This window comes from Struthio camelus, chromosome 4 (genome assembly GCF_040807025.1).
Source record: "Struthio camelus isolate bStrCam1 chromosome 4, bStrCam1.hap1, whole genome shotgun sequence".
Classification (NCBI taxonomy): domain Eukaryota; kingdom Metazoa; phylum Chordata; class Aves; order Struthioniformes; family Struthionidae; genus Struthio; species Struthio camelus.
The window spans coordinates 1,719,258-1,743,378 of NC_090945.1; the positions used below are offsets into that span (position 1 = coordinate 1,719,258).

General features: G+C 48.8%; 1 protein-coding gene across 22 annotated transcripts in view; it reads right to left on the bottom strand.

Annotated features, from left to right (window-relative positions):
• ADGRL3 (adhesion G protein-coupled receptor L3) overlaps positions 1-24,121 on the bottom strand; it is a 439,175-nt gene that overhangs the window by 390,091 nt on the left and 24,963 nt on the right. The window lies entirely within an intron of this gene.

The window sequence follows — 24,121 nt, forward strand, 5'->3', positions numbered from 1 at the left end:
ACAATAGCTAGTGTGCTGTGCTGTGACAAAACAGGTACAATTTTTACGTAGCAAGCATTAAGTATCTTAAAACACGTACCTCATACATGCTTAAGGCACAGCCATTATAACAATTAGACTAGCAGACACACTACTTGTTCCAGTGCTCATAATAAATTTAATTCACGGGGAAGTTGTTGCAAGCTGACGCTTTGCCGTTCTCTTACCCACATGGCCTCACGCTGTATGTCACTGCGACCCTAAACCCCTAAACATCTCATGGAGGAACATCTACCCCAAACACTAGAAGGGAGACTCTGGTGGGTACGTGGATGGAGAAACCTTCACACCCACCCCGGGGGCACAGCCCTTGCTCATAGATAAGTTTACCCAAGGGATGCCACATTTTGGGGTAAGCTTCTGCTGAAGAAACCAGGCTACCAAGGGCCGAGGGCAGCTGGCCTGGCTCCACATAGCCCCGAAAGAGGAGGATCGATAGCCTAAGGGGCTACAAACCCCATCCCTACCGGACCCTCCGCCTCTACTCCTCTGCGCAGAGCTGCTGGCTGCTCGACCCTCAGTTCCCAGCACGCAGAGCACTCGTAGGAGCCCTGCTCGTTCCCCAGTGGATCACGGGCTAATGAGTATTAGACAACAGATTTGGCTGACCAAAGGCTGGTGTCTACAACGGAGACATCAATAGCTCAGACACTCACCAGACTCCTTTTATAGTCAGAAAAGATCAAGTCAATATAGTCAGGGGTGTCTAGGGAGTGATTCATCTGACCCAAATAGACATGTCTACTGTTGCGTACAAGGAGTAAACTCTGCTTGGCAAGAGGAGAGGCTGACAGAAGTTAACGCTTGTCTCCATAGCCTCCGCATAACTCACATAGCTCTTGCATAAAGACCCACTTCTGCTCCTTCTTACACTTACGGTTCATTTTGCAAACAGGGCCCCAGCAACCAAGTGGAGCAACACATATGAAGGCAATCAGGCCTCACTGCGCAGGTCCAGTCTGTAGCCCCAGCTTTGAAAACGTCACCTCAACAGGGGTTAGCGCAACAGCAGCGTCCTGACCCTGCAAGCAGACAGCTCACCGGTCTCAGTGTATGCTCGAGGCTTTGCCAAGCACTTACAGCACTGAAACTACTCTGGGGTACAGGGCAAGTTCTAGGAAGCTACGACACCAACCAGCACAATTTTAGCTTTTCAGGAAGTTTGTGAAACGTGGAAAAAAGTAACAAAGAAATGTTTCTCAGCGACTTCTCCCCACAGGGATCTATTCCCACTTTAATGGTATTTCTGAGCATGTCTAGCTCTAGTGCAAGACATGTTTGGATGTGCCCAGGCTGAACACAGCTCGTCTCATTTTGTAATGCGACTTGGGTGTCCTAGAGGAGATGAGAAGGGATTTTTAGGCAGATTCATGAAAATTACCAGAAAGACCACCTGCTGGAAGAGCCCTTTGCATAGGCTTCAGTGTAAAACTCTAAGCGAAGCCCAGCATTGACGTTCACCCAAAAGAGGCCATCACCGCGTCTCCTCTCCAGTGCTCCTCCAGCCATTGCAGCACTTCCTCACTGCTTCCAAGTGCCAGGGCAAAAGGGGCTCTTTCTACCTTGCCCTCAAGCACCACGGTAAAGACAACATCACGAGGAGAGCGGGAAACATCCATATAAGCAAAGACGACAAGGGAGACAAACAAGTAAGAGCTGAAGAAGCGGAGAAGTGAGGTTCCCCCAGGCTGGAGCTGCCTGGTGGACACGGGAGCCGGGGCTCACCTCACAGGAAAGACCGCACGAGCCTCTCCAGGCGGGTCCACTTGGGCGATGAGGAGGTGTAGACCGAGAGGTTTCAGTAGGAAGGTGCGGAGGTGGCAGGAATGAGGCGCGGAGCCAAACGTGGGGGGGGGGGGTGCGGAGGGTGTGGAAGGAGGGAGGGGAAGGTGGCTCTTTGCTACGTGACGTTTCAGGAATGCGGCTCGCGAGGCTGGGCAGCCCGGCTCTCCCCGCCGTCCGGGCTCAGAGCTACTCAAGGGTTTGCGGTGCGCCGTGACGGCACTAAATTATATCCCCTCCCTCACCCCCTCCCCAAAAAAAGAAAAGCACGCAGGTAAGTAACCGGTATAGTCGCCATAGGACTGCCAGCTAGGAGAAGACTCACTCAAGGCTTGGAGCCGCTCCGGGAGAGAAGAAAGCACAGTCTCTCCTCAAAAGTTTGCAACGGTTCAGAGCAGTTTCACTTGACTTAAAAGAAAGGAAGCCGGGGAAGGTTTCGACAATAAAGCCGAAGCGGCCGCGGCGCGGCGCGGCCGCGGTGGGGACCGCGCACATCAAAGCTCGGCCGCCGTTTTGAAAAGCGAGGTCCGGGCTGCAAGGGGTAGAGCTGCCCGCCGGCTGCAGCGGGCTCCCGGTGCCGCGCTAACGCTTCAAAACAAGTTATGTCATTTTAAAATACCAGCTCATTGCGCCTCACCAAAAAGAACAACCGCCACGAATACAACATAAATATTTTTCTTCTTTTTTTTTTTTCTTTTCTTTTTTTGGTTACCCAACATAACGATGAACAGCCGTGAGGACAGCAGGGTGGGTTAATTGGAAAAGACTATTAGGAAACTCTGCGCAGACATTGTACTCAGGGTCGCAGAGAAGATGCTGTGATTGAACCTTTTCAGACCCAGTCTCACATTAAAATAAAGTTACAGGCGAAAAGAAAGCTTCCCAGGGTAGAAAGTTTTCTCATCTTTTGCAGCTGCTCTCAAAAAAAAAAAAAAAAGAGAGAAAATCTATGACACTTCCCCAGTATGGTGCGAAACGGAGGAGAATCAAAGACCTTTTAAACTTATTCCTACTGCTCTCACAATTTTTCCTATTCATGCAGCACTCCCAACAACTGGATAACGCCAGCATTTCTGAAACAGCTGTATAGTCCTTGCTTAAGGGGAGAGGAATAAAAAGAAAAGAAAAGAAAACTAGTAAATTTTCTTCCGTACGTCTCCCGTAAACATCTAAATGACTTCCTGCAGCAGAGCGGTCCGCTTCCACACAATCAATAGTGGTTTTGAGTCGCATGCGGCACTCTTTGCGAAGACTGGAAGAGTTCAGCAGAAGGTGGCCTCCCCTTCCCTTGTACGTAGCTTGGGTGACGCATCCAGAACTGCGCGCGCCCAAAAAGCAATAGGCAGCTTTCCCTCGCTCCTCTGACCCAGGATTTCAACTCCACTCTTATTCAGATGAATAAGGCGAGGCAGAGTACACCACTTTGGTTTTTTCGGAGAGCACGACGCCTGGATAAAGGCAGCCCTGCATCAGTCAACGACTGCGACGGAGGTTGCAGCAACGACACCTTGAGCTGGTGTCGGCCACTTATATTTGCACGCCTCTGCACAGGAAGCTAGCGTAAACCGTTTGCTAAGGGAGGGAAGGAATAATCCTGCTTTACTTGGTACGTTACATCCCCTATCCTAATTAAAGGGGAAGAACAAAGCATCCCACTAAGTTTATTAGCTCCTCCAGTGCACTCGCTCAGAAAAACAACGCGCAAAACCACCCGTTTGTGATCCCGCTTCCCCACGGGGAACCACCACGCTGCTTGCTGGGCTCTCTAAGCCTGGAGATGCTGGAGACGCTCATACAGCTGCAGCGGCCCTGAAGGTGAGTGCTGCGACTGCTGCCGTCAGGAACACACAGAAGGTGCCCGAGAAGTAAGACAACGTATTTGAAACGCACCCTGAAAGCGGGCGGAAGCTAAACTCCAACTCCCGCTGAAGCGGTAGGAGAACCACGCAGTGATTTGCTGGGAAAAGGAGACTTCTGTAGGCTTTTGCCACAGCGAAGCATCACTCAGAACGAGATGCTCTCCTGAATGCCAAGGTCTGTTTCAGCTCGGCGGCTGAGCAAAAATCCCTCCTCCACACCGATCCCTGACTTCCAGGCAGAGATGTGTCAAAAAGCAGCATAAAACAACACGGGTTTGTGCAGGAGAGGACCCTTGTTCATTATTTTATTATTATTTTAATGCAGAAGCAGTTGTCCCAATGCTTATTATTTGGCTGAATGAGCTGAAGCGAGGCTCCCCGGGCAGCTGCTGACATAATGAATGATTGTGTGCCCAAGCCGAGAATGTGAATGATGAAGAATTTTGAAAGGCTCTGGAATTTGCGAATAACAAAAGTAGCTACAGTCCCCAAAATCTCACCATTTGTTCTCGGCAACAAAGGAGGACTCAAAGGCCTTTGTTTAACAAAATGATTCAAAAACAGGATACGAAAGGAATTAAGGGTTATCTCTACTGGCACAATACAGCAAGCAAATTGTGTCCCTAAGTAGAAAGCGTTATGAATGTATTCTAGTGAACATATTGTTAACCGAATTACTACGGCTCTGTTTCTTTTATTCCTCTTCCAGTACTGTTACCATGTTTCCTGCGTCAGTAATTCTCAAGGTCTTAAGGCCTCTCCATCCAGAGCCTGTGAAACGGGAAGCAGCGCTCAGCGACTTCCAGGGAGCCGCGTCTGCTTATTCCAGGAAAGGATGCGGTCCTCCTACAGGGAAACGGAGAGCAGCCGGCTATATTCAAAGCCCTTTCCTCCCAGTTTTGATCAAGCACCACTTTTCTCCTAGTTTTTCCTCACTTCTTCTGCAGTATTAAAAATAACTACAATTGTGTTTCTTTAGATTAAAAAAAAAAAAAATCTAATTTCATTAAAAAAAAAATATTCAAAATGCTCTTATCGGTGTCTAGTAAGCGCCTAGTATCGCAGCGTGGGACAAGAGCTCCGCCGTGCAAGGCACGGTACAGGCACGGGAAAAAACGACTGCCGTGCCCCAAAGAGGCTGCGGTCCCCCTTCACGGGAGAGGGGCCTTCCCGTTTCGGGTCGCTCACCGCGGGATTACGTGCAACCTCGGCGAAAGACGAGCAAACCCGATGGAGATTCATGCCGTACTGACAACTGCTATCCAAACAAATATAAATTCAATTAAAAGACTCCGTTGCGTGAGCAATAAGCCAAGAAGCGTGCTAGATGGAGGAAGGGAAAGCCGGCTCATCCATGAAGGCTGTCAAGCATGAGAAATTAAGACACCGGGCGAAAACAATTCTGAGGCTAAACCAAAAACGGGTCATGACGAAGTCAGGGGGCCCTGGGATCAGGCCTTAGCTTGAAAAATACCTTTAAAGCGCATCTAAGCGTTTAGATATTCGTGATATCAAAGCACTTATTTCCGACTGCAATAGCCAAAGTCAATAGCGCCTGTGGTGCCTCTCCTGCAAATCGCTGTAATGCCGTAGCTGCACACAGCGCAGCAACACCGCTTGTGCTATCCTGGCTGCCTCCCGTCAACGGGAATTTGGCAATCCTTTCAGAGAAGCCAGGATTTCACCTTGGGACACAATTCAGACCTGGAGGAAAAAGCAACAGTTCCATCCGTTTCAACGGGAGCCTCATCAACGCATCCCGTCTCCTGGAGAAAACACTAATAAACTGCAATAAAACGGATAGACTGTAATAGAAACGCAGCAGGAACTTGTGGCAAAAGAGCATCTTTAGCTCCCCGTCTCCTTTAGCTCCCTGTGCGCCGAGCAAGCCCTGGCAGCAATGACACTGGGAAGAGGGATTACGGGCATCGCTTCGCAAGGACTTTGGGGTGCTTTTGCTGCTTTTTGGTTCTCTCTGCCTCCTGGTAAAGGGTAAATTGAATGCTGGCCCATAAAGGGCCTGGCTCTGCTCTCTGACGTACATCCACCTCTTCCCCTCGACTTCAACAGGAGAAATGCGGCCACAGCCTGGATTCAACCATGCCAAATCCAAACACTCAAAACCATCTACCTTCCCCCGACCCCAAATCTTAAGCCTGTCTTACGGATTTGGAGCTAGCTAAAGAAACCAACAAATAAATCACATTTTCCTGCTTTTTCTTTTTTTGCGCTTGCTATCCTTCTTACAAAATATGTCCACCAACATAAGGGTTTCAAATATTTTTTTTTTCCAAACAAAAGCTGAAATTATCACAAAATACAGTAATTCCAGCAGCTGTGACAGAATTTACAAGAATAATCCAGAGATTCATGGTAAAAATCACAACACGCAATAGCACCACTGAGAAGTTGCCTAGAGAACATACGATGAAGAAGCCCAGCATCAAATTGTCATACCCAAGATGAAACAAAGCCCCTACACAACCCTGCAGGTGTGGGGAGGCTGAAAAAGCATGTTTTCCAGTAGCGATGCCTCTGAAACATGGTTTCACGCCTGTTATTAATTCTGCCGCGTGGCACGTTTGCACCACGGCTTCTTCGGCCTCAGCTACGAATTCAAAAGACTGCGTCTCAGCCTGACGTTAAACTGGGGAAACACCACAGCCAGAGTTCATCCATCCTCCAGTTTCAAAGGAAAGCCTGCCGCTCTTTACATTTGCTCAGCATATTGTGCTCTGACGCACGGCAGTCTCGGTTTACTGTTTAGAAGAAAACTCTTAATTCCAGCCTGAGACCTATTATCCCTCCCTGTCAACCCCGCTTTATCCTTTTGCCTTCAGCGGGGGTAATTTATGGATAGAGGTATATGGCATGGCAGTAACTATATTCGAGCTGCTGATTTCCATTTCTCTTATACACTGAGCCTCTAAGACGACGTGTGGGTTCCCCAGAGACACTACTGGGGTTGCGCTATTGCAAAGCGCAAACTAACCTGCTCCTGCCACCACGTTCAGAGCTGAGGATCTCGCCTGCAGAGCCACGCGACAGGGGGGAATCGCAGGCGGCTCACTCCCTACGAGGCGCAAGGCAAGGGAAGGGGCAGATAGAGGACTGCAGCGAGACAACGCAAGCCCGCATCAGCTTGAGAAAAGCGAAACCAAGGCGCTCCTAAACCTTTTCCGGCATCGCCCTGCCCTTGTCCTGCCACGGTTCCAGAGCCGGATTTGGCCCCCGACTCTTTTTTCGGCCGCTTCTGATCTCGGCGGTCATTAACGTGCAACCAAGAGCCCTAGGCACCACGTGCCCGCTGGCGTGCCCCATAAATGACGTTTAATTGGCAAAAGACACCACGGGACATCACGGCCGACTCACAGCCGTCCCCGCTGACCGTGTCACTTTGGGTTTATACTCGCTAAAACACAGCTGCTGCTTCTCCCGTGCAAAAAAAAAAAAAAAAAAAAAAAAAAGTTACGAATTTACTTTGTCAGGGCTCCATAGGACGATGCTTACTTTTTCCTGAAGCTCCGGTTAATCTACATATGACACTGCACAAACACAGGGCCCACAGGGTGAGGGGGGTCAAAACAGATGCTTGTCACAGAGAAACACGCTAGCAGTTATGACTTTATTTCTCCAAGTTATCCGAAGATGATATTTTACCTTATGCACTAGGAGTCTATTAAATTTTGTGTTGCAAGTTAAGAAGTCTCTCAGTAGTCCTCAGGAGCACTAAAAAAGAGAAAATCCTCATCATTTCCCACCTCCCCCTCCTCCCCTTTCTCACTTCTTGGATTTTACAGCTGAACAGAAATCAGCCACAACATTCTCATACATCGGCGGGCCCTTCTCCTCGCAGAAAACCATGGGCTTTGCTGCACTTTCTAGCCCATATCAGAAGCCCTGCGGCCACTCACTCACCTTGGTCCTTTCCAAGACTATTCACAAAGCACCTCAAGACACGTTCCCTCTCCTCCTTTGTTATCTAAAGATTTTTTTTTCCACTCCTTCCATATTTGCTTTTCACTGGGAGATGCTCTCATCTCCCACTGAGCAGGGCAGGAATGATTTTGGGATCCTGTATCCTTCATCTCGGACCGCAACGCAAGCATCTTCCAAAGGGCGTTGTGAAGAAGGGAAGCTCTGTTGCGTCCTCCTACCATCCCAACTGCTATTATTGCAATATTCGTACTCCCAATTCTGCCATCCCTAGCGTAGCCATCTCCTAAATGGTACGCCGTCGCTGAAAACGGTGCAATGCTCTAAGCTGTGGTGGTGTCCTCCAAAGGCTGATATCGCATCTCTGAAGGAATTTAGTAAAGAATGAGGTCGGCTGAGCATAACCTAATCTCGGCGCCCTGTGACTGTGTCTCCTTTAAAACAGCTACTGCCTAAATGAGGAAGGAGGAATGATGTCCCCCCCGGGAGAAGCAGCATCTTTACCACGGCCCAATCACCATTTTATTGCATTGGCTACAGAACACGTTTGGAGGTTTGTACGAGCTCTGAAAAACGGCAACATTTGCTCAAGCATAAAACTTTCCCAGAAGTAATACTAAGCTAAATTAGCTATCATTTCTTCAAGCAGGCTGTTTTTCTTTTCTGCTGATGATTTTTATGCTCGTGGTGCACATTAAAGGTAGCCTCATCAGACAGGTATAGTGCATTAAAATGGAAATGTCAATATGGTGAAACAGGATGTGTCACATTAAACAACATCATAAAGAGTATTTATACTCCGGGAGGCAACGACCACAAGATGCGATGGAATAGCAACTTTAGCAGCACATTATTAAAAACTTCTACTGTAGCGAGTCAGATGTCATGGCAATGTGCGGCATAACACATATTATTGGCAACAGTAATGGTCATTTTTAAGAAGATTTACGTAACAGGTCAAGAAGATAAATTCTGGAAAGAGCTAATCTGGCTTTTTCCGGTGGTACTGGGAGGAAGACATCCACATCGCTGTTTCAGGAGTCGAGTCCTGCCATGGCATCTGGCTCTAGCAAACACAAATGCTGAATCACATAGAGCAAAGCTACAAGAAGGGATGACGCTCGTAAGAGGAGAAAAAAGTCCTTCTCTCTGCCTCTGCAGGGCGCACAAACTTCTGAGGCGTAGTGCAAGTACATAATCTGAAGCCTATAAAAAAAAAAAACCCCAGCGTGCCTCACTTTCTAGCCTGACGATCCTCCCAGAACATTTCAGAGCCGCCGTGACCGCCAATAACAGATTGCTAATAATAAACGTACGTTCAGTGGAGGTGCACGCCGCTCAAAACCGCAGGTCCGGCCTCAGGTCGTCTTCTTCCAACAGCCCTCGCGCGCCCGTCTCCGACCTCCGCCCGCAGCTCTGCTCATCCCACCGACCTCCGGCAGCTGTTGCCTCTTGCCTGCAGGTTCTTCTTCTTCTGCCCTGGCAGGAGGCTGGGTATCCTCGGAGGAGCGGCCTCCCTATGGGAGAGCTGGGAGGCGCAGACCACACCTGCCGAAACACGCTCTCCCACATAACGCCATGTGCCGAAGAAACCAGCTGCCCACACCCTGCCGCTCTGAGACAGCGGATAACCGGGTGGGAAGAGGGGAGCAGGAGCTCAGAGGGAGTTTCCCCCGTAATCACTGGAGCGCGGAGGGCAGAGCACCATGTCTGAACTACACCGCTGGGATGAATCCCGCTTTTCACACGGCTTTCGTTCAGTACTTTTCCCTAGCACCAAACAGGAGCCCCAAACCAGCCTAGCTGAAGTCTAACTGATCTTGAAAAATCAGACTGCAGGTAAAGAAAATTGCTTTTTGCCTTAGAATTTGAACCTGTCAGTCTCATACTGACGTTTAAATATTTCTTGTTTCTCAAGCTTTTAAGATTCTTATCGTAACAATGCCTGGGCTATGTACATGATGAATTTATATGTTCCCAACTTAAAAACGATCAAATCAACATTCCTCCACTTCTGCTCGTTGCCAATGCTCTTGCTAAGGCTACAAAGGGGGGAAAAAAAAAAAAAGCCAGGTCAAGTCTGAAACACAACAATTAAATAATTTTAAACTGTGAACCTCTCAAGTTGGTGCCTGGAAACTCCTGAATAGGTGGAGCGTCCCCCCAAGACCGTAGAGCAGCGCGAGGCTTTGAAAAACCCAAGCAGTGAACCTGCGGTCCACAGGTACGAAAACAGTTAAATCCTTCCACAGGGCTGATGTTTAAGCTCCTCTAAAGACGACACGCACATCAAAAAGAAAGTTTCGTCCTACTTTCTGTGGCCAAAACGTTGCCTCTCCATTTCCCACGTGCAGCTAGCTCTGCCCGGTGACAGCACCGTGCTCGCAAGCTCTCCTTTGCCAGCCCGACTCGCTCGTTTGGGCCATCCCAGTGATGCAAAAGCTGACCTCAGCTTGCATGTCGTGTCCGTGCCCCCCAAAAAGGTCTTCCTGCAGCCCACCGAGGTATTGCTCCACCTGCAGCCCCAACCCGTGAAGCGCTTCTAGACTATTTCTCTCTGGATGGGAAACTCTTTCTGCTTACGCCAGACATCAAAAAGCAGCGTTGCGTAACTCAGCTTTAGTCATTTGAGCTAAAAATTCAGGGAATTAGGATTTTGTTCAACACGCTCATCTAGCAGCTCCTTTTTAAATGCTGTTTATGAAATCCTGGCCCCAGCGAGGTCCACGTGAACGTGCCGTTCGACCTCAGTCTAGCCAGGCCTTCAAGACTGACAAGGTAATTAAACTCCTTAGATGGCTGACTTGCTCCCATAGCTCTTGAAGATGCGGCTCTACTGGGACTCCCTTTGCTATAACGTGATGGAGCAGCTTACCACCAAACTCCAGAATGGGCCTAGAGGCGTTTTACACGGCTGGTTTTCTCATTACACGCTTAGACACAGACACACGCGGCATTTAAAACCACCAGCCAGACACCGCATCCAAACTAGGCTTGAACACGCAAGTTTAGCCAAGACGAGAAATGCCATCATCTTGCAAATTTGTGAAGAGGGGAAGTGTCCAATGAATCTCCACCAACAGGAGGAGAAAAATTAAGGCGCATTTCCCAGGGGGCCCTGAAAAGAGGTGTGAGGAGGGATCCATACGGGAACTCTAGAGCCCACGGAGACGCGAGTCCAGGGCGAGGGCTGGTTCACTTATTTCACGAGCAACGCAAAACAAATCACATCCAGGCTACCAAGAAATCTCTCAGTCTTTTGATACCAGTAAAAGGAAGGAATAAAAATAAATAATTAAAAGAAAAAAAAAAATCCTGACCCAGCAGGTATAAGATTTAACTGGGAACTAAACTTCTGAGAAAACTTCCATGCAGACCACTCTGACTAAATGTCTTAAGAGGGGTGCTTTCAGGGCCCTGAGTACCATCAGCTAACCACAACACCACGAAGAACTTCTTAGGAAGCCAAGGTGGGCAAAAACTGATGTGCAAAAGACGGCAGCAGTTTTAAGTGGTTTATTAGCCCTTGGGGAAGCCTAGGCCAAGAGACTCTTTCCTTTGAGTCCTTTTCCCTCCTCAGTAATCTTCTTTCCTCATTGCTTACAGCTTAAAAAAAATGTTCTGATGACACCTCACAAGCGATATCAGGCCATCCAGAAATATGAATAAAACACTGAACTAAAACAGAACAAATAAGAAGAAAAAAAGTTACACACTCTGACAGCTACTGTACAACTGCAAATAGATAAGAATAAAGCCACCTTGCTCAATACCGGTCAAGACTTTAAAAAGTGACTAGTAATTGTCAGTGTTTCCATTCTGGGGAGCAAACAGGTTTTAACGGGGTCTGTCCTACAGAACAGTCCCCACCCGCTGTCTGAAAGTGAAGCGGCTCTGAAGCAGAGACATGCCAAAATTCAGGTGTCCACCTCCTTTCACAGTAAACCAGAAGGCAGTAATAAAAGCAGGGCTAACATACTCAAATCACTCACAGGAGGAGTGCACTTAAACCAAAGAGCTGTAATATTTCTTAATAGGAAAAACAATAAGACCAATTGAATTATTTACCCATCAAGGAGGTTAGCTTCAGCGCAAAACATCTGAAACTGCTGCCCTTTATTTTATGCTCGAGACCAACAAGAAACCCTTACCTACACAGCAAGCATCCTCGGAGAAATTGCTCCAGCACCATCCTGATGACGTATTGCGCACCAGTTTCGAAAACTACAGACTGAAAGCGAGGACTTACTGCACGAGCACAAGAGCAAGGAGGCAAAGCCAGCAGAGTGCCACGAAACCCCAGCAGCAAAAAATGAAGAGCCACCTCGGTGCCAGCCTCTCCTTGCGGTCAAGGATCAATCCATGCTAGAACAGACACCTGCTCTGCTTTCCAAAATCAGCGTGTAATTCAGCCTTCACCAGTACGGCCTTCTATCCATATTAAAGTCAAGGGCATTTTGCCACCTTATAATACATTTATACTCTCATTCAAGATTTCACAGCAATCAAATTGATGACACCAGACAGTTTGGAAGATAAACCACAAGTGCTACAAAAATTGCTCATCGAATATTTACGGAGGATTTAGAAACAGTTTGAGGCAGGAGGACAGTGTCCACAAGGAGGCAAGCAGCAGCGTGGAGAGAGCAACTCCAGCCTCTCAACAGGCCCAGTGACTCCTCCTTAAACTAATCGCGGTTGTCTCCGTATTGCTTTTTCTAGGGCAGTTTCGGAGCCCCTCCTCAAGAGCGGGGAGGACGCCTTCCAAAACTTCAAAGCTGCAAGACCTCGGAGATGCTATGGGGTTGACACTGGCCAGCAGTCTCATTTTACCGGGTTGACGCTGGCGCGCGGCCCATGGAGCCTCACACCTGGCTGACACGCTCCTGCATAAAGCTGGGCTTCGCTCCAGAGGCTGCTATCTTTACAACTGTTCCAAAGAAACGTATTTATTTAAGTCTCGGAAGGTTTCCCTTTGAAGAAACCTAACGGAGGGGCTGAAGGGGCCTGGAGGAGCTCCGCAAATAGCGTTGGGGGCGGTGGGGCTCGGGGCAGGGGGAAATAAGTGTTTGTGTGTTTAGGAGGGTTATGTTATCTCTTCTACGTCGCCCTACGTTTCCGACGTAGGAAAAGCTGTCCAGAAACGTTTGGGAACGAAAGCAAAAGCCTCGAGAAACGGAGAAGGGCTAGATTTTGCAGGCAAATCCCTAGGCTTTCGGACGGCATCCCAAAGCATGCTAGCGGGCAGCACTAGTCAGAAGACAAACTCCTTAATTCCTGAACTTGAGGTGTAACACGCTTGTTCGAATTATCCCAGCAGCCAGAGCGGGCTCGGAGGTTGAAGCGCGCTCTTGCACTGGTTTCCAAGCCCCTCTCAGCAGCTGCTATATAAAGCTCTTTTAATTGCCAAACATTAGGAAGGTAAGATTAACGGAGGTAGAAAACGACAGCCTTGCTCCGTACCACCTCTTACAGCTCGTAAAGTTTTGCAATAGGGCGTTTTTTTTTTGTTTGTTTTTTTGGGTAAACGCTCTACCATTACGGGCACGTTTTCAGAAGACCCGTCTCCCATTCAAGCACCCCAGCACCAGCCTGCTGGAAAACGAGGATGGTTTTAAAAAATAAAAATAAAAAATAAAAATAAATAAAAGGGGGACGGTTTTCCTCAGGAACCGGGACGGCTCTACGTGGCTTCCGCCCCTAGTCGTTTCAGGTTATCAATCAAAAGCGCCTAAGCGACTTAGTAACAAACCCAACAGCTTCCAGTCGTGGGCCGGCTCCCAAAGCTGTTAAACGTGATTTGCAAAAGTGCTGCAATGCCGTAAGCGCACAAATCCCACTGACTTGTAAAGTGCCTTAAGTGCTACCAGAAAGATTTTTTTTTAAAAGGTGTTTAGGCTCCTTTTTCCCAAGGAAATCAACAAGAATTTGGCACAGAGCTGTAAGAATATTCCCCAAAGGCAACACAGAATTAAACTTTCAAGCTATTTCATGGAGGCTTTTTCAGAGTTCATGTGTTACCAGTCCTCTTAGCTCCTATTGTTTAATGGAGAGAGGGGAGGGGGAGAGAGCGAGAGGGAAATAATAACGCAAAACAGAGCAAAAAAAAAAAAAAACCTACACATTTCCTCTAAATTTCTAGAAACATTTTTCCTGGCGGTACTGATTTTCAGAACGGCACCGAAAATAACGTGGCAGCAGAAAATGAAGACAAATTGCTGTTAAGTTTAGAAAGCTCATTAAGATACGCAGTAACAATATCTAAATTTATAATTTTTGCTAACATCCTCACTTGCACGTTCCAGCGCTTCCTCACTCGCGCTCATTAACACAGAAACCCAACCCACAGTGGCCGGATCCCACCGAAACACCCTCTTTTCATAAGCCCTAATGGAGGAACGAAACATTCATTTCAAAAGTGTTTTCTACTTTAAGATAATAGTCTAAGGGGAAAAATAGAGAGAGAGAGAGAGAGAGAGATACATGCACATACACATATACAGAGAGATATATATATCTATCTCACACCTATGCAAGATTTCTGAATACTGTTAACACACAGGGTTTTAAACGGGGCAAGGCGCCTGAAATAGCTTGGATGATTTAAATACCCGACTGTGCAACAGAATCTATATGGTAGGTCTGGCCTTTCCGAAAAGGCCTGGAAATCAGTGTATGACACCTCGCGAGTTTTCTGGGTGTTTTTTTTTTTTTTTTTTTAAATCAAAACTGGCTAACAGCTATTTGCAGTTAGACATTAATTCTTCAGTAACTATGAACTACCTTCTGGAAACTTGGCTCGTGTGCTGCTGATTTAAAAAAAAAAAAAAAAAAAAAAAAAGCAGCTCTGTGTCCTTGAAATTGCGGCAGTAAATACAGTGGCTTGGCTCGTCTCTCAAATCGGAGCGCGAGATGCATTCCTGGATAAACGCTTGCCCCGGGGGATACATAGGGAGACAAGGTCAGAGGTCCAAGCAGGCACAGCCGGCGCCGACTAAGCGCGGGGCAGCTCGGGAACGGCCAGGATTGCATCTGGCCTCCTGAAAAACCACACAGCCCTGGATGGCTGCCGCTACAAAACGCGGCATGCAACCGCCCGAACGTCACAGAAACGCCCCAAACCGAGGCACCTGAATGGCCCGACTGCTCCAGCGCTTGCGCGCCCCAAAGCCGGAGGAGCTTCCCCTCTACCCAGCGCTCGTTCTGTTCTTCCACCACCGGCAAGCATCTCCAGTGAGAAAAGCAGGTTATGGGCTTGGCAACTTGGTTCAATAAAGCACTGGCCTGTTGCAAATGGAAAGCGGCCTTTTGCAGGAAACGGGCATGCCCGCCGGGTTTTTAAGAAAACCCGTTCTAACGTTTTCAAGAGGAGCGATGGTTTTAGCGACAGCGTGTAATAGTTTATCGAGCTGGTTGTAAAACCTATTTCTGCCGAAAACAGGAACTTATAAGGTTTCCCATAAATACTCCGGAAAAAAAAAAGAAAAAAGAAAAAAACCCACGCTATTTCTGGGAAAACTGAAATGTATTTTATAATGCCAACCTTTCTCATTAAATAATTCACACAAAAAGCCTATTTTTTGACAAAACACAACTTTAAAAAAAAAAAAAAACTTAGGGCAAAACATGCCTTCAGCAAAGGTAAAGGCAGTAAAGCTGTTTTTTCATTTTACTTGAGATTGAACAACCTTTTTTTTTAAGACTAAGTTGAGATTCACAGTTCAAAAGTATTGCCTTTAAAATGCACCGGTACAGTAGTCTCAGGTGAAGGCCCCTGTACCAATTTGTCCAGAATACTGGTTTTGATTCTAAATTCACTATGTATGTTTTCAAATACACCTACACAGAGTAATTTTAAGTGTTTGTGTTCTGCATCAGCGAGGCCACAGCTCACACGAGGATCATTTTTGGGAGACAGGAAGCGAGCAGGAAGAAAGTTCATCTTGCTCAGTATTCACTGCTTGAGGATGATCTCCAGTAGCAGAGACAAACAAACACAACATGTTGCTCTTTGCTCTCAGATCTTGCTTTTGTTGCTTTGTGCGTTCGCATATCTTTAGCGTTATTTTTTTTCCCTGGATCAGAGCAGTCTATTTCTCCCCATTTCTTTTTTTCTCCCCATTTCTTTTTTCCTCTAAGCAATTTTTGAAGGAAGCAATTTTTCCAAGCAGCTGCTCAAAGGCTGGCCAAAATTCGCAGGCTATGGCTCCTCTCTTGCTCTACGACTAGTTCTTCGAGTTACCCACACTGTATCCCATTACATTCACGCGCCGGGTATTTAAACGCAAGAAGGAGGAGGGGGCTGAGTTAGTCCTTCCGAGTTAGTCCGTTTGGCATGCAGGGGATGAAGAAATAACTTTCCGGCCCGGTATGCCAAAAACGCACGTGGAAATCCACTTGATACCTACACAAGGTCAGCTTGGAGGCGGCACCCCCCCTTGACCATCCGGAAAGGCAGATGTTGGACTCAGAGGTTGATTACACACCTGAGGCTCTGCAGTCAGTGGCGACAGCACGCTTGCAACCCAAGCCGCAGTTTGCTGCGTTGGGATGGAAGACGTCATAGAAAATAAGGCTGGAAAACCAGTATGAGGTCTTCTAGGCTTCCCCTCACCCCTTCCTGAAATCCTTTAGTCCTCCTCCCACCTCTTCCTATGAGTCACCTGCATCTAAGCGCTTCCTCACATATATTTGCCTAAGCTCTTTTTGAAAGCCGTCGATAGCGGGCATTTTGGAAACTCTTTAAGCAAACTCTTCCGTTACAGCCTCGTACTTACTCTCCCCTCTTCAACGTCTCTCTCTTGTTCCCCTCAAAACGTTAGTGGGGGTGCAAGACGCCAAGGTAGGTCCTCCTTGCCACGGAGGACTTCTATTTCTGCGCAAAGTCACAGCAGACACTAAAGCCAGCCCGCGCTCGCGGCCACGCCAGCCAAGGAGGAAAGCATGCAACTCGGCAACATTCATCTTTCCCAAACAAAGAAATCTGATCAACCCTTAGTAATTTCCTTAGGATAGATTACGGCAGAAGCCTAGAGCAAAATTAACTGAATGTTCTGTCAAAGCCATTAGGCCTGGACTGAACTCAAAGAAAATTATGTTCACTGATGTCTTCATATTTACTTTAAAATGCAGTCATTTTGACAGACTCCTGAGGTAGAAGATCTCATTTTATGAAGGTCTTAAGGGACAAGAGGAACAGAAATATAACATGCTGCAGTCTCAGTCAGCAAAATGATCACAAAATTACTTTACAACTGACTTTCAAAACTACAAATCCAGTTATTCCGAGTAATTTCAGTCCTTCAAAAAGATACACAGTGCTCGAGGTTGACCAAAGCGTAACAAACTTGGTAGGTGTAATCGGGACCATTTCCCTTCCTTGTAAAATAATGTTTGTGCCCACAGTCACCCTCATCTCCTTCAATTCGCAAGGTCCTCCAGGAGCACAGCCTGCCTACCAGACGACAGAGCAAGGATAGCAAGGATTTAGTTTGCAGTCAAGCCACAAACATCACCCAGCTCCAGCGCAGGTCAAAGCAAAACCCAGGAACCGGAGAACGCGAGGAAGCAAGAAACAACCCTTTTCCTTCTATTGGTACCGAAAGCAAACACATTCACCGTGTACCACCAGCTCCAGGTCTCCTCCGCTCCCAGACAGCTGCCTCAGATCCCGCTTTATAATTTCTATCCAGAACAAACGAGACATCGAAGTTCCCGAAACTTTCAATCCTCTGCCCCTCACGGACGAGGCCCTGTGCAATGCCAGTCCTGCTAAAAAAAAAAAAAATAATAATAAATGATGCTAGCATGGATGTGCTGGGGAACTACGTATATCTATGAAAGGGCAGGAAACGCCACGGAGGAGAAGTAGGAGTTTTTGCCCCTTTTTTAAAATAGATTTTGCCTATTCCCATTTGAAATGTCACACAAAAAAAAAAAAAAAAAGGGAAAAAAAAGGCACTTGAGGACTTCCGCAGTGTCAATCAGAGCAAAACCAGCCGGCTTCCAAGTGTGGTTATATGTTAAATCCCCAGCAAGGGCCGTCTTCCTTGCATCCTTTGAGGTCCACCTACGTTTCTCCTTCCACAGCTGCCTCCTCCTTTTGGAGCAAACCCTCCAGCGTTACGACGTGGGGATACACCCCGGGACGCTCGGCGGGACCAGGGGAGGGATAAGGCGATATCAACGACCCGCAGAGAGATACGGCCCGTTCTTCAGCCTCCTCCGGCTTTGCCGCCTGCGGGAAGCGGATCGGCACTAGCGCAAAGGCTGGAGACCTTGCGGAGGGCGGTGGTCAACCGACGACACCAACGATCACGATCTGATCCAAAGCCTCTGGGAACTTGGGTTGGGGGAAAGGAAATCCACCCGGTCTTGCAAGGTCGGCACTAAAAGCGAGGGTCGGCGATGCAGCAGTATCTGCGCGCTCTGTCCGGAGCAATGCAAGCACACAAACGTTTTTGCTATTAATGCTGAAGCCGCCTTTAAGCCCCATTAAAATCACCGGGGCCTCGGACCCGGAGCGGAGGAAGGTGGCGTATGACACGTGCTGATTACGAGAAAGAGGAATCCGGTCAAGCTGGTAGATACGGCGTTTCAACTAGGTCGAAAGCTCCGAAAAAAGCTGCTTCGCCTTGCTGAAAGGAGCAAAGAGGACGGGACCAAACGGAGCAGCTAGAAACAACATAAGAAAACAAAACCCCCTCCCCACCTCATAACCAAAAAAAAAGGCTGACGCACATTTAGTAGATATCGGATTTATGAATAAATAAATATTGAGCCTAACAGGACCGAAATCATACCCTAGAGCAAAAAAAAAACTCACCCAAAAAAAGGAAACCAAATGCCCAAGTTGCGGTCAGGACAGACGATATTGGCTTTGTCATAATGAAGACTGACTTTTCGCCAATAAGCGCTGATTTTGGCATTCTGTCTCTCGCCTAGAAGCAGCCACTTATAATTTCGGGATTAACGTTACAGCATGTCAAGTTGCCCAGAAGGCGAAGCTGCCTCAAGCGGGATCCCCGGCAGCAGGAACCGAGCACCAAACCCAACCCAACCCAACCGTCGATTTGCAACGCCGATTTCCAGCAAGCGTCGAATCCCATCGAGTCTACCCGTACGGTGGCAGATGGGGGGCGGGGGGGGAAGGAGTGGGGGCCCAGAGAGCGCAAACGATGGGAAAGTTGGGGGTTATTGCTGGGGAAGAACCGGGCAGAGAGCGCCGCGCCGGCTTGGGTCGTGCCCAACTTTTGCAACGCAACGCGCGTTCCTGGCGCTGAACCCAAGCATGCCAGCAGGGAGGGCTGGACCCGCCGAGCGAATTGCAAACGTAGGGCAGGGATAATAGTCCCTGCAAGCCGCTGGGGAGCCCAGAGGAGTTTTTTTGGTTTTTTTTTTTTCCCCCTCCTCCCTCCCCTTTTTGCACTGAGCACAGGCACGAAAGCGTCGCGTAAAGGCCTGCTTTTCACAAACGCAAAGCCCCGCCGAGGATGCCGCTCTTTTTCCCCAGCTTTCCGCAGCAAACCGGTTCTCCAAGCACCCCGCTCTGATGAGCGTCAAACGCCGCTGGCGAACGCATCGAGGCCGGAGCCCCGGAGCGGGCGATCTTGGCCGGCTGCTCCCTCGCCTTTGAACCCAACACCGGTTGCATTGCCTCGGGCTGGGAGCTGAGCTTACCAGCGAGGCTACCAGGGCAGCAAAAGCATGAAAAGCTGCTAAATCATGAAATCTTCCATCCTTGGGAAGAGTCGCACCAAGGTAACTCCTCTCGGAGCTAAAGGCTCCTTGCCCGCAGCCCCACCAGACTTGCTGGATTTGCATCCGCCCATAAAACAGATCCCGGGGCTGCAAAGCACTATACGGCATACACCGAAAGCTGAGCTCACGCGTGGGTCTCGCTCAAGGGCCGAAGCGGTAAGCGTGCTTTCGCTTTTCTCTCTTCTATAGTGGGTCTCGCTTTACCCAGAATAAAATAGGGAGAGGGGAGGCAGGGAGGGAGGGCAGCCTCGCGGTGCCGAACGTAACCCAAGCAACCCAGCTCTGATATGAAATAAATAAGTTTTATATATGTTATATATATTTTATATATATATAAAATATTTTTTTTTCTTTAAAAAGAGTCCAGCTCTCTGCAGTGGCTCACAGCGCTGCTTGCTCTGCAGCCCAGCAGCTCGCGCCCCGGCTCCTGCAAGCCGACCGGTTTGCTCCTCAGGGCAAAAGCAACTGCAGCTTCTGCTCTACAGAAATCCCCGGGACTCAGCTTTTAAGGACGAATTTCTCCCGCGCGCGGGCTGCTTAGCCAAATAAACGTCAGGTGAGCGCGCATCTATTTGCGCACTGAGGACCTAAATGCACGTTTTCCACCGGAGCCGGGAACGGCTCAGGAAGGGCCAGCGGGTCCACGTGCAGCGAGCGAGCTCGGTAAACACAAATCGTCACCCCGTGTCTCAGAGTCAGCCTCCCTGATTGCAGCTGGCACCGTCACCCGGTGCTGCCTTGTAATCGTGTCGCTGCCATTCGATGCTGCAAAGATCCTCCAGCATGTAATTAAGTCCAGAGAAGTATTGCAGGCAGCAGTGGGATGAAACCGATACCGCGCTATGTAAAGTCTAGCATGTAGGTTATACAGTTGGTGCGTGCGCATATATCTACAAAAATAATCTTCATTCCTTTGCACACCCTTGCCTCTGAACATGTTATTAATAGCAGCAGAGCTTAGAGCACCGCACACATAGGAACCCTGTTGAGGTAACGTTTTGCATGTTTATGCTCAACGGATATTTGCGATCAACTCTGCGGGACGTTTCTTTCGCCTGTCAAGCAAATATTATTGAATGCAAATAACCCTCTTTTTGCAGGTGGCCCGCAGCTTTGGCAGTCCGTTAAAAGATCAGCGGCGAATTCATCTGGAGAGCAGGGTGGGAAGGACGAGTTTCAGTAACTTAACAAGTGCTCTGATGTAGCCCGGCGCTTCTTTTGAAGCCTTCCTCGCTTCTAGGGAGTTTGCTCGCAGAGGAAGACGAGGATGACCAGAGATTGAACCTTGGGCCCCTTGCAATCAGTTGTAAAAACCCCAGCTACTTCTGCGAGGTCAGGATTTCACCTGAAGCCTCGTCAGCAAAACCCTACTTTCCGTTGCGAATGGGATCCCGGACGCAAACAAAACGCCTTCCGCGTACGCGTTTTTCCTAAGAACTGCCCAAAAATTGCGCTCACGGTGTTGGAAAGTTACCTACCGAAACTCACTTTACCCACCACGCTATTAATTACACTGCAAAGACGACAGCCACGGTCCTTATTGCCGCTTACCTCAAAAGCGGAGTAGTTGACTCAACGTTTATGCTCCTGATTAAAAAAAAAAAACATATATATCTATATCCATCTATCTATCTATCTATATATATATATAAAGTCTGAAGTCAGCTGCAACGCCAGCCCTCATCCCACACCTCATGTCTAGAGCTGCAGGTCAGCATCGTAAAAGGGGTTATAAAAACCTACTCGGATGCGGACAGAAAGGCACGGGGCCGGACACCGGACCGCTCTCCCCGGCTCTGCCTCCAGCGCTTGCTGGTGTTCGCACCCGTGGGAAAGGCACAGAAGCACGCGTCTCCGCCGGGACGGGCGAGCCCCTTGGGGATCCACTCCTGTTACCGAAGCCATCCCCAAACCGGCGCTCCCGTAGACTCCCCGCTAGCCGAAACCAAGCTCTCCGCTGGTTTTACTGCGGACGGACGGTATGTGTTTATTCATTTACACCCGTCTTATTTGTTATCTGCATCCGCTGTTTACCGGAAGTCAAACGCACTGGGCTGCATTTTCCTCCTGCTCAAAAGCCAATGGCAGCATGTTTAAACAGTCTCTTATCCTTTGAGCCGAGCACGGCTCAAACACTACACTGGTAAATTTACTCTTCATTTCCCCTAAAAGGCAAAATAAAGTTTGAAAGTGTTGAGGACGAGGTTGGCCTTTAACTTGCTGCTCTTCCTCTGCACTGCACTAGATTTGACCACCAGAAGATGACTAACACGGCAACAAAAAGGCGGGGGGGGGGGGGGAAATCTACACGTTTTCTGTGCGTTTAAATTGACGTAAGGCCAGTCCTGACTTGCTACCACGCTGACAGCTTCTCAGGGATCCAACGTTTGAAGGTCACAAATCAACCCCTAAAAGATCAGGCAACCGACTGACAAAACATGGGAGGCCCAAAGGCAACAGCTTTTGGTGCCATCATCTTCAACTGCGTAATTTCAAGCTCTTCCGTACGGCTGTGAGCTACAGCAACTTACATGCTCAGATTCTCTTGCCAATCATGCGAATCCAAGGGTTTGCGGGAAAATAGCGCCTACTGGAAGACACGCAACAGAAGTGACAATCAGTTGAACACGAGGCAATTTGCATCTGGCTCAAGAGCCTAACGCGAAATCTTTACTTCCTAACTCGCAGTTTCCTTCATTCACGCTCTATCCCAGAGCAGCATATATGCACATTACAGAGCTAAAGAGTAACAAAAGACTCCCTCGGTATTTCCAGCTGCTCCCTTCTTACTGTGGATCTGCAAAATACCTGCTGTAACGCCATCCTGATTCCAGTTCGGAGTCTGAGAATTTGCATTGTACAAATAAATAATAAAAGATAAACCGGCACAGGAGAAAGAGGAATTTATGGCCTGTCTCTGCATGAAAGGAAGCAAATTAAAAAAAAAACCACAAAGGATGCCTTTAAGAATAAAAGGATTCTTGCTGATAGAGAGGAGGTCTGCTGGCTGTCAGACAGAGCGAGCTAAGTCGTTCTTTGATTTGTATCATTGCTGCTTGCACCGAGGTACTTAGAGCACTGGATAGGTTTTATGTAAGCCTTGAAATAAATCCTAAATAAACACACAGAGTGCAATAAATCTCCATCTACAGCCTGTTAGCGTTAGCAGAGCTTGGGTCAGATGGCCAGTTCTCAGGTACGTGGCACCACGCAAAGGCAAAGACAACGTCCTTCCCCTGCTTCCTACTCCTGCAAATAGCCACGTTAAGGCAGAGGATTAAATAAATGAGTTCCGTAACGTAATTCAAAAATGGCGTTTTTAAAAAAGAACAAGGCTTGCTTATTGGCCACACAGAGCAGAACCGCACCACAGTAATAACCGTGATTCGAGGCCAGTTGAAACCTTGCAGAAATCTGAGGGAAAGTCACCTTCTGCTCTTTGTGGATTCGAATTCAAGCCCACTGAAGCGGTCCTGCTGTTTGGAAACGAGATATTCTCTCAGCAAACTTGAAAACCAGCCTAACGGGATCCTGGAGGTGCCCATCCCTGCGCGTGCACCACACGCAGCACCAGGTCAGAGACGAACGTGGGGACAGCTGGGCTAAAAATCACAGATAGCCAAGCGCTAGCTTTGGCAACGTAAGAGATGAGCAGCTCTGGTGAGCGATAACGAATAGCCACAATAGCTGTCTTAAACCACCCCAGCCGTTTGCTAAGCCACCGTGAATCAGATGCCCAGCATCACCAAAGACGGGTGGGGACACCTACGACGAAACTCCTGCATTCGGCACACTGTATTTCGCTTTCTAATTATACAGGCACCAGGCACGCAAGCACGGCTGAACGGGCTCCTCCTCAACAGCAAAAAGGAGCGGCAGCGGGTGAACTGAACCGAAACGACCGATTCCTAGCGCAGGAGAACAACACAACGCGCCGAAATCCCCAAGTTAAAGACCAGCAACCGCTGGGGCGGGCTGCCTCCGGGCCGAACCGCATCCGCGCAAAACCTCCTCCGCTATCGCTCGCCTCCGATGCTAGGTAGCCTTTTCTCTACCGCAGGCACTTCTGCTACCACAGAACAAAAGCTGCGGTGATTAGCCTTCTCCAAACCAGCTCGAAGTGGCCATGAACGAAGCAGCCTTGCCCGCCTGTGCAACAGCTCGGCTGCCCCGCTCATCATTCACGCCGTCCCAGCGTCACCGCAGTACCGGGCTCCTTACCGGGCCCTGACTGCCTTTATTTTGGGAGCTGAACAGCCTTTGCAGGAGCATCTGCAGCCGGGAAGGGCACGGCAGCGCCATGGCCAAGGGGGACATCCCTACGCTACCCAGACAGAGCTGCTGGACCTCCCCCCCACCCCGGCAAAAACACAGGGTGCAAGGCTGAAGGCGGAGTGACTGTCCCTCAGCTTGAACGCCCAAGAAAAATGCCGCGATTTCCCACTATCCCCTTCCCCCCCCACCCCGCCAGTAGGGCCCTAGAAGAGAGCAACCTCAACAGGGAGCAGAGGGAGACGTGCGAGCGGTTACCACGTCCAGCAGCGATAGCTACGCTACGCTGATGGGTTCCCCCTCAAAGACCCCCGCGGACCTGCCAGAGCTCCTCCGAACAGACGCGTGCAGGAGGGCTTGCAGCTGGAGTGGGGCGGACGGATGGCGGCATCCGGACGACACCGCAGCTCGCCTTCCCGCGCTCTCATCTCGCTCGCCTCGAGCTCCAGTGTCGTTTCCCCGCCACTTGAAGG